At 45.9% G+C, this 15,158-nt stretch overlaps 1 pseudogene; it reads right to left on the reverse strand.

Moving 5' to 3' along the window:
• LOC135881563 (inter-alpha-trypsin inhibitor heavy chain H3-like) overlaps positions 1-15,158 on the reverse strand; it is a 120,165-nt pseudogene that overhangs the window by 24,615 nt on the left and 80,392 nt on the right.

The following is a 15,158-nucleotide window of genomic DNA, read 5'->3' on the forward strand; positions in this document are numbered from 1 at the left end:
CTACCAACAGTTGCGTGCTGGTCGTTAAAAGAGCTTTATGGCATTTTGAGCGATAGTAAAGTACTAGCTAGGGTGGTTTATGAATGAGGTTGGGAAAGAACATCTGCAACCTCAGTCCTCACAGATCACTCTTAAGTAATAAAAATAAACTCTGCAACTTTGTTTGAAATTGATTAATCCTGTTTATTTTATTTTAAGAAATGTGCTGTGCCAAGGAGCATCCTTTTTTATGCTCAAGTTTCTGGTAAGTTACCTGTTCCATTTTTTGACCCAACATTGAGTGACTAATGTCTATTACAAAAATCACATTCTTGGGCACCCTGGGGAGATTCACAGGTGCAAAAAAATGCACAAAGTATCCACTGATAATCTGAAAAACAAAGAACATGATGCAGATGAGAACATGCAGGTTGTGCATATCACCTGCACAAAATGTAGGAGCTGACCAGAAAAGACTTAAACATATAATTAACATTACATATGTGAACTCAATGGGACTTTGCAGGATTAGGGCTTTAACACCCGTCCCTCCCCCAAATCACCATTGAATCTACCTGTAAATTGCCTGCAGAGTCTCTTTTCACATCATATTTTATAGTAAAATCTCCATCCAAGAAAGATGTCGAGCAGTTCTCACAGGTTCGCTGTTGATCAATAGTTGACTTGAAAGACACATGGCCCTGAAAAGCAGTAGGTTAGAATCCAAAATTTTATAAAATTACAGAAAAAATAAAGTGAAATATATTTTTCTACCACATAATTTCCCAAAATATATCCAACTATTGTATCCAGTAAGATATGTAAATACTGAATATTTTTCATAATCATCATATATACTTGCCTTCTTCCTTGTAATTTATTAAATGCAGAAAGCAGCACAACTCATTACTTTAAGACTTAGACATGATTGCAATTTATTATTGCAATACAATACTCTAGGCATGTAATGTACAGATAAGTTTTCATGGGCTACCAATAATAAAAGCAAAAAAGACATCTCTCCTTAACAGTAATCCACCAAAAGATTTGCCACATATCCCATCCTCCTACCTATACATCCTGTGCTTGGATCATTGTATCAAGCTTGTCTCCACTACAAGGCACTTCAAATGTATCTTGGGAAAAACACAATTTTGAGGTATTGTGATGTATAGAAATTAGAAAAATAGAATATTAGGGTTGGAAGAGACCTCAGGAGGTCATCTAGTCCAATCCCCTGCTCAAAGCAGGACCAACACCAACTAAATCATCCCAGCCAAGGCTTTGTCAAGCCAGGTTTTAAAAACCTCTAAGGATGGAGATTCCAGCACCTCCCTAGGTAACCCATTCCAGTGTTTCACCACCCTCCTAGTGAAATAGTGTTTCCTAATATCCAACCTAGACCCCCCCCCCCCGCCACTTGAGACCATTGCTCCTTGTTCTGTCATCTGCCACCACTGAGAACAGCCGAGCTCCATCCTCTTTGGAACCCCCCTTCAGCTAGTTGAAGGCTGCTATCAAATCCAGGGCCGGCTCTGGCTTTTTTGCCGCCCCAGGCAAAAAAGCCACCGGCCGCCCCCCCCCCCCCCCCGTGCGGGGGGGGGGAGGGAGGGCGGCCGGAGCCCCGGGGGGAGGGCAGCGAGCCCCGGCGGGGGCTCCGCTCTCCCCCCGGCGGCCGGGGGGAGGGCACCGGGGGGGAGGGCGGCTGGAGCCCCAGGGGGGAGGGCGGCAAGCCCCGGCGGGGGCTCCACTCTCCCCCCGGCGGCTGGGGGGGGGGGTGGCCAGAGCGCCGGGGGCAGGGCGGCGAGCCCCGGCCGGGGCTCGGCTCTCCCCCAGGCGGCCAGAGCGCCGGGGGCAGGGCGGCGAGAGGGCGGCGAGTCCCGGCTCTCTCCCCAGCGGCCAGAGCGCCGGGGGCAGGGCGGCGAGAGGGCGGCAAGCCCCGGCGGGGGCTCCACTCTCCCCCCGGCGGCCGGGGGGGAGGGTGGCGAGCCCCGGCGGGGGCTCCGCTCTCCCCCTGGCGGCCAGAGCGCCGGGGGCAGGGCGGCGAGAGGGCGGCGAGTCCCGGCTCTCTCCCCAGCGGCCAGAGCGCCGGGGGCAGGGCGGCGAGAGGGCGGCAAGCCCCGGCGGGGGCTCCACTCTCCCCCCGGCGGCCGGGGGGGAGGGTGGCGAGCCCCGGCGGGGGCTCCGCTCTCCCCCTGGCGGCCAGAGCGCCAGGGGCAGGGCGGCGAGAGGGCGGCGAGCCCCGGCTGGGGCTCGGCTCTCCCCCCGGCGGCCAGAGCGCAGGGCGGCGAGCCCCGGCCGGGGCTCGGCTCTCCCCCGGGCGGCCAGAGCGCCGGGGGCAGGGCGGCGAGAGGGCGGCGAGCCCCGGCGGGGGCTCCGCTCTCCCCCTGGCGGCCAGAGCGCCAGGGGCAGGGCGGCGAGAGGGCGGCGAGCCCCGGCTGGGGCTCGGCTCTCCCCCTGGCGGCCAGAGCGCAGGGCGGCGAGCCCCAGCAGGGGCTCGCCGCTCTCCCCCCGGCAGCCGGGGGGAGGGCGCGGGGGGGGAGGGCGGCCAGAGCACCGGGGGGAGGGCGGCGAGCCCGGCTGTGGCCCCGCTCTCCCCGGCGGCCCGAGCGCCGCGCCGCCCCCCTCCAGGTGCCGCCCCAAGCACCAGCTTGGTTGCCTGGTGCCTGGAGCCGGCCCTGATCAAATCCCCTCTTACTCTTCTTTTCTGCAGACTAAATAATGCCAGTTCCCTCAGCCTCTCCTCGTAAGTCATGTGCCCCAGCCCCCTAATCATTTTCGTTGCCCTCCACTGGACTCTCTCCAATTTGTCCACATCCCTTCTGTAGTGGGGGGACCAAAACTGGACGCAATACTTCAGGTGTGGCTTCACCAGTGTTGAATAGAGGGGAATAATCACTTCCCTCGATCTGCTGGCAATGCTCCTACTAATACAGCCCAATATGCCGTTGGCCTTCTTGGCAACGAGGGCACACTGCTGACTCATATCCAGCTTCTCATCCACTGTAATCCCCAGGTCCTTTTCTGCAGAACTGCTGCTTAGCCAGTCAGTCCCCAGCCTGTAGCGGTGCATGGGATTCTTTCTTCCTAAGTGCAGGACTCTGCACTTGTCCTTGTTGAACCCCATCAGATTTCTTTTGGCCCAATCCTCCAATTTGTCTAGGTCACTCTAGACCCTATCCCTATCCTCCCAGCATATCTACCACTCCTTCCAGTTTAGTGTCATCTGCGAACTTGCTGAGGGTGCAATTAATCCCATCATCCAGACCATTAATAAAGACGTTGAACAAAACCGGCCCCAGGACCGACCCCTGGGGCACTCCGCTTGATACCGGCTGTCAACTAGACATTGAGCCATCGATCACTACCCGTTGAGCCCAACAATCTAGCCAGCTTTCTATCCACCTTATAGTCCATTCATCCAATCCATACTTTTTTAACTTGCTGGCAAGAATACTGTGGGAAACTGTATCAAAAGCTTTGCTAAAGTCAAGATATATCATTTATATATATATATATATATATATATACACACACACATAATTTAGAGGGATACGACCTAATATATAATTTGTGAAATCCTCTTCTAGTCCTCCCTGTCTTCTATGTTTCAGAAGCCACCAGAACCTTGCTGCAGCAGCAGTGTATATATGTAGCGAGGCCTTGAGTGTTATATGCACTTAATAGACATGGTTATTTGGACCCTACCATGCCTCTGTGCTTCCTTCATATTATGTATGTTGTGTAAAGAGCAAAGGACACAACAGATGTATGGTTTGATTTTTCTTGCATACATAATCAAGGCTAATCTCATGCTTTGTATGGCCTCAGACAAGACTGGCAACCTTCTGGTGTGTGTGTCCATATTTGTGTGTAAGTAAATCAGGCTATCAATTGCTTCCTCTCAATTCTTTGCTGTAGGGAGGTCAGGCTGACCTAAAAGATGCAAACCTGTGCAGGGCCCTAAGTAGTCACTGGATTGCTTGTTGTGCTTATGGCCAGACTGGTACAGAATGCAAAAAGCAGAAGTTCTTTGAGAGCAAATGAATCCAGATGAGAAGCCAGTGACAACTCATCAGTTAGGTTCTGCATTTCCAGGGACAGCATCAGGGTTTATTATTCTCATGAAAAAAGTGCAGTGTCTCAACAAGTTTAACACATGTATTCTCCATTAAGGTGAGTAATAGTTATACCTATTTTCCAGAGAAAGATTTTTCAATGGTCTGAGTCAAGTCATTCTTGATAAATGATCCAAGTGCTTCTAGCTCACTGATACCTTGTGGCTCAAAGATGTTTGCCTCAATCTGAAATATTTTGTGAAAACAATTAGTAGGCCAGACATTGGAGGGTGGAATCACATAGCAGGCTGTGTGTAAAGGATGTTTAGCGCAAGCAACTCTGTGGGCAGACCAGGGGAGTTTGTAAGGGGGCAAAGTGAGGATGATGGTGGAGCCAGTGAGCAGAGCCTTCAGGAGCTGAGTGGGCTGTCTGGGCACTGCAGCTACTTGTGCCAGTCCCAATAACTGCCTTTGAGGCAGCTATTTAGTGCAGTGATCCTCAAACTGTAGGGCGTTCCCCACTAGAGGGGCACGGCAGGGCCTGGGACAGCCCCCACACAGGGGTAGGGAGCGAGCACCACCTGGCTGGGACTCCCGGACCCTGCTCCTGGCCCTTGGCCTGGGGGCATGGTCACATTCCAGTACTGGTAAGGGGGGGAGTGTAAGAGGAAAAGTTTTGGCACCCCTGATTTAGTGCTTATGCAGCTGCCAAACTGCAACTCCTCCTCAAAGCAGGGTGTACAACTCTGTGCCCAACGACCATATATATGTACATAGGATATATAGATATATATCAGCTACAGCAGTGGAGAGAGGGCATCTGGGGAAAGCCTCTTCCACTCTGCTGTTCTAATGGGACTTGAGGAGGACTGGGTCCCTTCTCAGTTAACTGATGGTCAGGGATATTTTTTGGGTTGCACGGCCCACACAGAAAATTCTTGGCTAACAGGCCAAGAATAAGAAGGGATAGCACCTTCCCCATCCATTCACCAGCAACTGGACCAGGACAGAAATACAACCCATAGCTGATTCAATGCAGCATCAATCCATTGATCATGCATGGGTTTTAGTGTTGAACTAGAAAAACTTGCATTTTCTATTAAAAAGATATTATAGATACTTGGACGTGGACAAAATATTGTGGCTGCAATTATTGATTTTAAAATATATGATAATTCATGTGCAAATTAAGCCTGGTCTCATGCCCCTGTGAATTGACAGCATGGTCCTGGATGTTGTAATGGTTGGGTGCAATTGCTGTGGAATAATCAGCATAAACTGTGGCCACCACAGTTGTCAGTATAAATCAAGCTTAAGCAAACACAGCAGGCTGTATAATCACTGGAGCCAGCCACAGGAAGGAACCTTGATCACATGCATTTGTCAATGCATTACAATAACTTCCTGTTTCATATTGTTTTGCAACGGCTGTGGGGAAAAAATGAACAGAAAGCCTTTGATAAAGGCTGCTCAGACAGCTGAAACATTAGTTATTTGTTCTTGTACTCACCTTTATTAGTGGTAAATGGATTTATCTCCTGGAGCACACAGCTTAAGATATAAATATACACTTAGCTGGCATTACCTAGGAGCAGTGCCCTTCTTCGCCCACTGTTTCTACTAGAGTTTTTAACTGCTCTGTATTAACGCTGCTGAATATAAATGAAATCCCAGAGCAATTTACCTGAAATTGTTTGACTAGCTGCTTCGGTTTTACTTTAATCAACATCTCATATTTTCCCAAGTGCCGTTTCAAAAGCTCCTCATAGGTGAGCTCAGAAGTGACTTTGCTGGCTGCTACAATGTTGACTGAAACAGTGAACTTTTCAGTTTTTCTCCCAGAGGCCCTAGAAATGTTAAGCACAATAACTACAAATCAGAAAAACACCAATATAAGAATCCCCTGGATGCTTTTTCTTATCAATAAGAAATTGCTGTCACACTACAACCATTAAATCTTTTCCCTGGTTTCATTTGTTTTAAGAATCAATATAAATGTAATGTTCTTATAGTTTTTAACATGCCTAAAACTACAGTTTCAATTCTGACCTACACAGCAGTAGGTATTTTGACTAGACATTCCTTGAAAGTAACTTGGATTGGCCAGCTAATTAAGAGAGATTTCCTAGTGTGAACTAGAAAGTACTGAGAATTTGGAGCTTCAGCCTAATAGGTGCATTGCAGTCAGTAGGGGTTGAGGGTGCTCGGCATCTCACAGGAGTGCTCAACACCTTGCAGGATCCAGTGGTTAGAGGCTACGCCCTAGGACAGTGGTTCTCAACCTTTCCAGAGTATGTCCCCCTTTCAGGAGTCGGATTTGTCTTGTGTATCCCCAAGTTTCACCTCACTTAAAAACTACTTGCTTACAAAATCAGACATAAAAATACAGAAGTGTCACAGCACGCTATTACTGACAAAGTGCTTACTTTCTCATTTTGTCTGTATGAAATTTTAGTTTGTACCGATTTTGCTAGTGCTTTTTATGTAGCCTGTTGTAAAACTAGGCAAATATCTAGATGAGTTGATGTAACCCCGGAAGACCTCTCTGTACCCCCAGGGGTACACATACCTCTGGTTGAGAACCATTGCCCTAGGATATTGATTTGAATTTGGCTCAAGTGGTTGGTAGTAACCAAAAGTCCATTTTGAAATCAATAGCTCTTTGGTGCTCTGTGTAAATGGGGCAGGTTGCATTAGCCTAGTTGTTAGTGGACATGTGTCTACATCACAAAAACTCGCACTAGATTTAGCAGCCTCTTTTCAGGCATCAAGGATTAAATAATTATGGAAACTGAGCTACCCTGACTAGAGGTGGTTGCTCCATGGCAGAGTTGAAACATTGATGGAACAATGTGGGGAAGCTTTCACTGATGCTGCCCTATGTCACACCCAGGGCCGGCTCCAGGCACCAGCTTAACAAGCAGGTGCTTGGGGCTGCCAAGGGAGAGGGGCGGCAGGTCCCTCACTCCCTCTAGGATTAGACCTGCCGCCGCCGATCGTGGCTTTTTTTTTTTCCCAATTGCCGATCGCGGCTTTTTTTTTTTTTTTTTTGCTTGGGGCGGCAGAAATGCTGGAGCCAGCCCTGGTCACACCCACTCTGTGTCTAGATAGGGAAACCAGAGAATCTTCTTAATGTGAGACTGTTGCTGTATGTCAGTCTGTATGACTTAAATATATGGTGAAAAGCTATGAGATTCTTGGAGAGCAGCAAACTGCTTCTCCAGCAGTGACAGGTACCAGTCACGTCACTTAAAGCACTACTGGAAGACACTCAGGCTTTGTCTTCACTACAGATATAGATAATAATATAAGAACGGCCACATTGTGTCAGACCAATGGTCCATCTAGTGCAGTATCCAGTTTTCTGACAGTGGCCAACACCAGGTGCTTCAGAGGAAATGAAGAGAACAGACAATCATCAAGTGATCCATCCCCGTCTTACACTCCCAGCTTCTGGCAAACAGAAGCTAGGGACACTCAGGCTAGGTCTACACTACGGGGCGGGTTCGACCTAAGATCACATAGCTGAAGTTGCGTATTTTAGGTTGACTTACCTGGCTGTGAGGACGGCGGCGAGTCGACTGCTGCCACGCCGCCGTCGACTCCACTTCCGCCTCTTGCCGTGGTGGATTTCCGGAGTAGATGGCAGAGCGATCAGGGATCGATTTTATCGCGTCTTCACTAGACGCGATCAGTCGATCCCCAATAGATCGATTGCTACCCGCCGGATCGGCGGGTAGTGAAGACGTGCCCTCAGAGTATGGGGTTGCATCCCTGACCAGCCACTGATGGACCTGTCCTCCAGGAACTTATCTAGTTATTTTTTTAACCCAGTTATAGTTTTGGCCTTAACATCCTCTGGCAACGAGTTCCACAGGTTGACTGTGCATTATGTGAAGAAGTACTTCTTTTTGTTTTAAACCTGCTGCCTATTAATTTGATGACCCCAGTTCTTGTGTTATGTGAAGGAGTAAATAACATTTCCTTATTCATTTTCTCCACACCAGTCATGATTTTATAGACCTCTATCATATCCCCCCTTAGTCTCCTCTTTTCCAGGCTGAAAAGTTCCAGGCTTTTTAATCTCTCCTCACACAGAACCTGTTCCATACCCCTAATAACTTTTGTTGCCCTTCTCCGAACCTTTTCCAATTCCAATATATCTTTTTTGAGATGGGGCAACCAGGTCTTCACGCAGTATTCGAGATGTGGGCATACCACAGATTTATATAGAGATATTCTGATATTTTTCTGTCTTATTATCTATCCCTTTCCTAATGGTTCCTAACATTGTTAGCTTTTTTGACTGCTGCTGCACATTGAGTGGGTGTTTTCAGAGAACTATCCATAATGACTCCAAGATCTCTTTCCTTAGTGGTAACAGCTAATTTAGACCCTATCATTTTATATGTATAGTTGGGATTATGTTTTCCAAAGTGCATTACTTTGCATTTATCAACATTGAATTTCATCTGCCATTTTTCAGAGTGGTAGCCATGTTAGTCTGTATCAGCAAAAAGAACGAGGAGTACTTGTAGCACCTTAGAGACTAAAAAAAGTATTTGAGCATAAGCTTTCATGGGCTAAAACCCACTTCATCGGATGCATGCAGTGGAAGATACTGTAGGAAAATATATATACACAGAGAACATGAAAAAATGGGTGTTGCCATACCAACTGTAATGAGGGTAATTAATTAAGGTGAGCTATTATTAGCAGAAGAAAAAAAACTTTTCTGGTGATAATCAGGATGGCCCATTTCCAACCGTTGACAAGAAGGTGTGAATAGCAGAGAGGGGGGAAAATTAACATGGGAAAACAGTTTTACTTTGTGTAATGACCCATCCACTCCCAGTCTTTATTCAAGCCTAATTTAATGGTGTCTACTTTGCAAATTAATTCCAATTCTGCAGTTTATCGTTGGAGTCTGTTTTTGAAGTTTTTTTGTTGGAGTATTGCTATTTGAGATCTGTAATTGAGAGACCAGCGAGGTTGAAGTGTTCTCCGACTGGTTTTTGAATGTTATAATTCTTGATATCTGATTTGTGTCCATTTATTCTTTTGCGTAGAGACTGTCCGGTTTGGCCAATGTACATGGCAGAGGGGCACTGCTGGCACATGATGGCATATATCACATTGGTAGATGTGCAGGTGAACGAGCCTCTGATAGTGTGGCTGATGTGATTAGGTCTTATGATGGTGTCCCCTGAATAGATATGTGGACAGAGTTGGCAACGGGCTTTGGTGCAAGGATAGGTCCCTGGGTTAGTGTTTTTGTTGTGTGGTGTGTGGCTGCTGGTGAGTATTTGCTTCAGGTTGGGGGGCTGTCTATAAGCGAGGACTGGCCTGTCTCCCAAGATCTGTGAGAGTGAGGGATCGTCCTTCAGGATAGGTTGTAGATCCTTGATGATGCGCTGGAGAGGTTTTATTTGGGGGCTGAAGGTGACAGCTAGTGGCGTTCTATTACTTTTTTGTTGGGCCTGTCCTGGAGTAGGTGACTTCTGGGTATTCTTCTGGCTCTGTCAATCTGTTTCTTCACTTCAGCAGGTGGATATTGTAGTTTTAAGAATGCTTAATAGAGATCTTGTAGGTATTTGTCTCTGTCTGAGGGGTTGGAGCAAATGTGGTTGTATCTTAGAGCTTGGCTGTAGACAATGGATTGTGTGGTGTGGTCTGGATAAAGCTAGCGGTCAGTAGGATTCCGGTATAGGATGGTGTTTATGTGACCATCGCTTATTAGCACTGTAGTGTCCAGGAAGTGAATCTCTTGTGTGGACTGGTCCAGGCTGAGGTTGATGGTGGGATGGAAATTGTTGAAATCATGGTGGAATTTCTCAAGGGCTTCTTTTCCATGGGTCCAGATGATGAAGATGTCATCAATGTAGCGTAAGTAGAGTAGGGGCATTAGGGGACAAGAGTTAAGGAAGCGTTCTAAGTCAGCCATAAAAATGTTGGCATACTGTGGGGCCATGCGGGTACCCACAGCAGTGCCACTGACTTGAAGGTATACATTGTCCCCAAATGTGAAATAGTTGTGGGTGAGGACAAAGTCACAAAGTTCAGCCACCAGGTTTGCTGTGACATTACAGGGGATATTGTTCCTGATGGCTTGTAGTCCATCTTTGTGTGGAATGTTGGTATAGAGGGCTTCTGCCATTTTGTTGTCTCCTCACCCAGTTTTGTGAGAAACCTTTGTAACTCTTCGCAGTATGCTTTGGACTTAACTATCTTGAGTAATTTTGTATCATCTTCAAATTTTGCCACCTCACTGTTTACCCCTTTTTCCAGATCATTTATGAATATACTGAAAAGGACTGGGGGACACCACAGACCCCTGGGGGACACCACTATTTACCTCTCTCCATGCTGAAAACTGACCATTTATTTCTACTCTTTTTTCCCTATATTTTAACGAGTTACTGGTCCATGAGAGGACCTTTCCTCTTGTCCCATTACAGTTTACTTTGTTTAAGAGCCTTTGGTGAGGAACCTTGTCAAAGGGTTTCTGAAAGTCTATGTACACTATATCAACTGGATCACCCTTGTCCACATGCTTGTTGACACCCTCAAAGAATTCTAATAGATTGGTTCTAATTCTAATAGATTTGTTTTTACATTGAGATAGCTGTCTTGATGTAGAAACCTAGTGGAGACAAGGCACAGGTCATTTTTACTTTGATGTAACTCATCAAGGTCAACCCCGGACAGGAAGATATAAGATTGACCTAGCTAGCTGAGGTCAGGTATATCCTTCCCCTCATCTGGGGTTGACCTCAACTACCTACACCAAGGTCAACACTACCTGTGCCTTGTCTCCACTAGGATTTTTAAACCAAGATAGCGATCTCAAGTTACCTGTCTAATTGTAAATGCACACCTCTTTTTGCAATGACTATATAGATAACACAGAGATGCATGTGGTAGAAGACCTGAATAGGATAGAATACCAATTCCCAAAATGAGTTAGGAATGACAATAAAATGGCCAAAGCACAGAGAACAAAGTTTAAATCCAACCACTGAATGGCTGGAATGAGATTAAATTTGGTCTCTTAACACCATTTCACACAATCATACATCCAACAGTCAAATAATTGCCATGTGGTATTTAAAAACATTCATCTTGTCAAATGGGCACTAAGATACTGTTGTGGTGTTCTCAGTATAAATGCCTATATTAGATTCAGCAGATCAATGCTAATCAAATATGTTATTCAATTTACACCTCCCTATGAGGCAGGAAAATATTAGTGGTGTGATGAGGCACAATTAATGTTTGTCAAGTTTGGCACTTTGCTGAAGTCCCCAGGTAAAAGGAAATGCAGAGTCAATTACAAAATTAATGCCATATCAGGGTGAATAAGAAAAATGGTTTCTTCTCTGAGTCATTGTTAACACAGATTCCACTCTTGGGTGTGCACATGTCCCATGCATGTGAAATCAGATTCTTTTTGGATAGCAATGCCCACTGGGGCAGCACCTGCACACTGGATAGTCTTTGCACCCCCCACCAGAGGGCATACAGGGCGGTGCAGGCCCAACTGTCCCTCCATTCCTTCTTACTGTTCATGGCAGCAAGACAGAAATCCTGTAGTGTTCACTTACTCTGACTACCATACGATCTTTTGTTTGGGTAGTTAATAGTGGTTAATATAGTTAGTATAGTTATTAGTTTAGAATATGTTTGGGGATACCCTTGGTGCTAGGACTCAGGACTCATAGGGATAGCCTCCTATTGTGAGGCTGCTATCCCGCTCAATGCTGGGCATTCTAGGTACTACTTCTGCCTTGGCCAAGGATACATCCCTGGCAAATGATCGATCTGCTGTTCCTTCTCCAAGAGAATGCAGCAAGAGAGGAAGACCCAGCTCAAGCCCTGTCTTGTAGAGCGCTTGATGAGGGCCTCTTCAGAGCCTGAGGTGAAAGATCCCAAAAAGCCTGAATGGTCACTTTTGGCTAGTGCTCCTGTGAACTGCAGCTCTGCATCAAGCTGCCAGGCTCATTCTTCATCAAACGGATCAAAACCCCTCAACTACTAAATCGGGCAGAGCAGTCAAGTCTTCCTTCACCTAGTCATCATTGGAAAGAAGTAGGCAGAGCATCACCCCCAGAGTGAGCATAGGTTAAGGTCACCCTTGCCAGTGACCAGCAAAATTAGACACAAAACAGATCTCTGTCTCTTATGCCCCTCAGCCAAAAGGTGGCTCACGGCCCACATCAGGATCCTCTGATGCCTTAGCACCACTGGATGGTCAATGTATCCTCATGGTACTGCCTGCGACCATGGTGTGCACTTCCCTAGTACCAACTCCTTGGCACCAATAACCTTGGCTAGTGTCCAAATGAACATTTTGAATTATCAGATGTTTCTGTCAAAATACAACTATATGTCCTGGGACAAGATATCACAATGCATAGAGCAGTTTCCTCAGGAACATAGGGAGAACTAAAGTCTCTAGTGTCTGAAAGAGAGTTAGTGGCCCAAACATATCTGCAGGCTGCTTTAGATGTCTCTGATACAGTGCTACATACAACAGCCACTTCCATTGTGATACACAGGGCTTCACAGTTCCAATCTTCTGGAATACCTAAAGAGGTCCAAATGATAATCAGACCATTGGGTCCTGGAAATTACAAACAAGGGGTATTCTATCCAATTCCAGTCCCTTCCTTTCCCCGGCCTTCTTCGGGAACCCTCTCATGAGATACTGCTAAAATGAATACTGCAATTCAGAGCATTGGAATACATGAAATGCAGAGGCAAGGGGTTCTACCCCCATCACTTTTTAATCCCAAATTGAAAGGGAAGCTGGTGTCCTACTCTAGACCTGAGACATCTCAACAGATTCAACTTTCATTTCAAGTTCAGGATGGTCATCTGGCCTCAATTATCCCCTCATCTTCATGACTGGTTTTTGGCTCTCAAGCTTCAGGACACTTATTCCCAGCTGTCTGTATATCCAGAACACAGAAAATACTTAAGATTCATAGTGGGAGACTCTCTATGAATACAGGGTGCTGGTCTTTGGGCTCTTCATGGCACTGAGAGTATTCTCTAAGTCTCTCATCACAGCCAGCTTAAAACAACACAGCATTCAGGAAGACCCGTGCCTGGATGAGTGGCTGATCTTAGGAAAATTTCCCCAGCTTGTGACCAACTGAGTTTGTGTGATTTTAGGATTCTTCACCACAATGAGATTCAAGATAAAAATAAACAACAAACAAAAAAACCCCACAACACACTTTTGCCAACCCAAAGTAGAGAATAGGAGCTGTGTTAGATTTGAGGTTAGCAAGAGTTTATCTACTGCAGGGGAGGTACCAGACCATAGTGAATCTCATCAATCAGCAGGCTCACCCAGAGATGTCTGCAAGAGCATGCCTCAGGCAGCCTTTGAGTCACATGGCCTCCTGCATCTACATCACTCAGCATGCCAGAGTTCAACCATCTGCAAGGGTGGCTGAAATCCGTGTACTTACCCAGCAAGCACCAGATGGACATGAAGATGAAGGTCCTGCGAGAAGTCTTCTCCTCATCAGATTAGTATAAAGACCTGCTTCACGTGTGCAATGGAGCATCCCTTTTCTGCACCTTTGCCTACCAAGATATTGGTGATGGATGCCTCCACATTCAAATGGGAGCTCATCTGGAGCACATTCAAACACAAGGCCTCTGGTCCCCCCAGAAAACTCATATTCACATAAATATCCTGGCACTCGGAGCCATATATCTCGCCTGCACAGCATTTCTACTTTTGCTTCAGGGATCCAGCTGATAATGGGGAACACCCACAGCCATACATTATGTCAACAGACAGGGATGATCATGATCATCTGTGCTCCCTCACACTGTCTGTAGCCTTTGCAGATAGGGTTAAGGGTCCCACCATTTCCACCCAGTTTGTCTAAATGGGTATCTAACTGTATTAGATCCTATGATTAGATCGCTAGGTTAGATCCACCCACGTAAGCTAGAGCTCATTCAATTTCCAAGACCCACCCTCCTTCCTTGCTTATACAGACTCGATCAACAATAGGATTCCATGTTGGCAAAAGAGCTGAGGAATGGCTGAATCTGCTCTGGCCTTTTATGCCCTGGGGTGAGGATGCGAGGATATCCAGGGCACAAGGGCAGCCCCAGTGGACATTGCTAGCCAAAAATAATCCGATTTCACATACATGTGGTGCTTGCACATCAGAAGTGGAATCTGTGTGGACAACACCTCTCAAAGAACCACGGTAAGTAACTGCTCTTTTGATATCAAATATAGGCTTCTCAAATTACTCCTATGAAACACAGGAACACACTTTTCCTATGGGACTGGAAGTGAATAACGATGCTATAAAGGTGTACACACTGATCTGAGTCTTACTTGACTAGACCTGCAGTATGTCCACGTGAAACCGCCTTCTCGTACTGCTTTTTGGCAGCTTCTTTGTCTTTTATATTTCCAAGATAGGTGATGCCATCAATTGTCCTGCAGATGAAACAAAAAAAAACTGTGTGAAGATAAATGTATCTATATTTTACGGGCAAACCTTTTGGTTTGACAGTTTTACAATAGGTCATTAGTACCAGATTTGCACAGAGACCCTAGTAAAGTGCTTGATAAATTATCACCCTTATACATATGTATGAGCTGTATTTAAAGCAGTCTGTTCAGTATAGGATAGTTTATTTACTAGGCTCTTAATTTTAATAGCATATTTTTCTTTTTAAACAAACTCCTCTGCTTCTAGGCAAATCTCTTATGCTGGCTGCAAACCTTATGTTGGTTGCAGCAAAGCAAACATATGTTTCTAGGAGGGAAAAAAAGAAAAGAAAAAAAGAAAATTAATTATTTAACTTCAATTAACATCATCAAATATCCAATGTTTTGCACACTCATTGGCTGAAATACTTCAAGCGTGAAGGCTTTAGTTTTAATGCTGTAGATCTAGAGGTGCTCTTCTAGTGCACATATCTAGGATCAGATAGGTGTTAAATTGGCTGTACATTGCACAGACATAAGGCCCCAAAAGGGCTTCAGGTATATTTGTTGTTCTAGAAATTCCCCAGTGAAAAGTTTTTATCTAGGAGAGACATTAGTCATTTTCATGAAATGTAAATTCATTCTAAATT

Source organism: Emys orbicularis, chromosome 7 (assembly GCF_028017835.1).
Source record: "Emys orbicularis isolate rEmyOrb1 chromosome 7, rEmyOrb1.hap1, whole genome shotgun sequence".
NCBI lineage: Eukaryota > Metazoa > Chordata > Testudines > Emydidae > Emys > Emys orbicularis.